Source organism: Ixodes scapularis, unplaced genomic scaffold, assembly GCF_016920785.2.
Source record: "Ixodes scapularis isolate PalLabHiFi unplaced genomic scaffold, ASM1692078v2 PGA_scaffold1__304_contigs__length_218370807, whole genome shotgun sequence".
Classification (NCBI taxonomy): domain Eukaryota; kingdom Metazoa; phylum Arthropoda; class Arachnida; order Ixodida; family Ixodidae; genus Ixodes; species Ixodes scapularis.
The window spans coordinates 194,138,252-194,140,985 of record NW_024609846.1 but is presented as its reverse complement, the minus strand read 5'-3'; the positions used below and the strand labels follow the sequence as shown (position 1 = coordinate 194,140,985).

At 42.7% G+C, this 2,734-nt stretch overlaps 1 pseudogene; it reads right to left on the bottom strand.

Moving 5' to 3' along the window:
• Nucleotides 1-602: 602 nt before the first annotated feature.
• On the bottom strand, nt 603-1,299 carry LOC115312353 (annotated as a pseudogene).
• Between the last annotated feature and the right edge of the window lie 1,435 nt (nt 1,300-2,734).

Below are 2,734 nucleotides of genomic sequence, written 5' to 3'. Positions count from 1 at the left end.
CTTAGAAAAATTAGGTCGAGTAACGATTCGCTATTTCCCCGTTGTTCTCGTGCTAGTTTTGACAACTTGGGTTAGGTCATGAAAAAACGCCATATTTAAAAGCGAGCGAGAACACTCACTTTCATTACCCCCTCCGTGTAAATTGTCCCAATCGATATCGGGTAAATTAATGTCCCCAGCAAAAATGAGCTTACATTTATCTTTAGCTTGCATAGAAAGGTGATAATTTAATACTGAAAAATATTTAGGGTTGGGCTCGGGGAGTCTGTACAGAGCAACCACATTAATAGGACATTCGCTCATAAAAAGCTTCGCAGCTACGCATTCTATGCCATGAACCACAGGCAATTGAACGCAGGCATATTCATCCTTAACAATAACGACCACACCCCCTCCCCTTCCCTCTCGGTCCGTTCGAAAAGCTAGATAACCTGGCGGAATAAAGTCCGCGTTTTTTTTTTATTTCAGCCGTTAATCATGTCTCAGTCATGACAACAACATCTGCTTCATGCTCTGAAAGTAGAGATTCAAAATGGGTTACTTTATTCACAATGCTACGTGCATTTACATACAACAAAAGAAAGTTTTGAGACAGACTCTGGTTATTCTTTCTTGTTGGGAGAACTCCGCTCAGACATTTGGTTGACTAATTGATGCGTATTAGTTCTTTCGTTCCAGGAAAAAATCTTTCCATTAGGTGATAACTTGTTGAACACTAGCCGAGCTTTCGCACCTTCGCCTCTTTCAGCAGCACAGCATGCCCAGATTTTTCCGCGCACATTTCGCACTTCCTTTGAGAAATCTTCACTAACAGAGATATTACTACCCTTCAACTTGTTGCAATTTCGTTGAATCTCAAGTTTTTCCCTGAAATCCGCGACACGAAAGATGACTGGTCGAGATACGTCACGTTTAAAACCAAGACGGTGCATGCGCTTAGTGGTTACAGGGTTAACTCTTACCTTGTCAAACACGTTTGATTTAACGGTTTCAACAAGTTCATCAGCATTCTCGTTTTCAGTTTCTTCCAGGCCAAATATAATGAGGTTATTCCGTCTCGACCTATTTTCCAAGTCATCAACTTTTTGTCTTAGATCAATGACGGTTCTAATGAGGTTATCAATTAACTGTTTCCTGTACCGCAATAACACTATTTATTTGCGACTCTAATTCGCTTAACCTTTCTTCCAGTTCCTTAAAGTGTTCGCAAGTTTCGCTGACACTTTTCTGGATCGACCGTTGATTGCGTTTAATATCATTCAGAACTTTCCCTTGATCTTTTTGAGCTTCCATGATCATATTTAGTTTATCGTCAGGATTTTGGTTTAGTCCCGGATTTTTCTCTACATCACCACTCAAAACTAACAATCGCCTTATGAACTCTTGAACAGCACAAAAACAATACTTTATCAACAACAAACACTTGTGGGGGCGCGACACGGCAATAAGGCAACGTTTGTCACTATGGACAGAAGCCGTTTCATGGCTTACCTGCAGACAGGCAAAATAAAATGGGTTTGAAGACATTTCACGGTGCGTGCCGTGCCCACCACTGGCGCCGAGAAGTCCGTGCCAGTCATATATGGGTTCCTGTGGCGCTGCTGTCGACGGTGCTCCAGGAATGGGACCAATCTTGGCGCCGATGTACGGCGACGTTGTATGCGTCACTTCACATGTGTCCCGTGACCAGGCGGTGTAGATAAGAATTTTGGTCCAGATAAGACTTCAGCCGAGACTCAAACCAGCCAACTGAGATGCGAGTGCAAGGGATTTGCTATATCTGTTTTCCCCTTGAACATTTTATTTAAGATACATTTTTGGTTGCGTAATAAAGCGTCCGTTAAAAACTGCGGAATCCGTATTCTGTAACCGTGGTACCTTGTGTAGCCCTTGACAACAGCGCGCAAACTACAGATTTATTTTGTTGTGAGTCAAACAGAGCAAAAATAACTTTCCCGCTGCACGAAAGTCACGCTGTAAATTTGTGCACAATGTTTTGGGAAAGGTCTTTTAAGGAATAAATTATCGCCCCTACAGTGATTGCGTTGATCTTCTCATTCAGCGCTGCTAGAGAAAATTAAAAGCGCGCTTCTGCAATCTCGCTCTCAAGTGAACCCAGCTCATTCTGAAGCAGGTTTCTCTTTTATGCCAGTCAGTCAACTTAGGTAAAGGGACCCGTGAATAAAATATTACCACGTGGGTTTTGCCCCTTCCGCCATTTTGAAGTGTCCCCCTAGATCTTCATGGTGCATGGAGGCCGATAAGGGCTAACACGTCCGACGATGTGTTTCCCGGTACGCCTCCGCACTTCTAACTTTTGGTCCGTTTACATCCCATCGACAGGTCAATGCTGTCAAGACTGATCGGAGTTGCGCCTAGAGTAGGTTCCTCAATCGTATAGTGCAAAACCACAAGTTTATAGACCATGATTCATACAACACCTTCTTGACGAGCCTCGTTCGGACAGGCGACACTTAGCAAACACTTTCTAGAATAACACTTAGCGCAAGAAAGCACGTCATAAAAAAAGTCAGTTAAATATAGGGGGTATCATTGTGATTAAGAAAAAAAAAATACATGAAGCGATACTACCCTCAGCGAAGCCGCGATACGGAAAGGTGACGTTTAGTGCATAGTATAGAAGCCTCAAGTGTTCCTTCGAACTTTTTTCAGTCTTAAAAATTGAGCATCAAAGAACACATCTACAGCTGCAATTTCCTTTTAGAACTTCCCT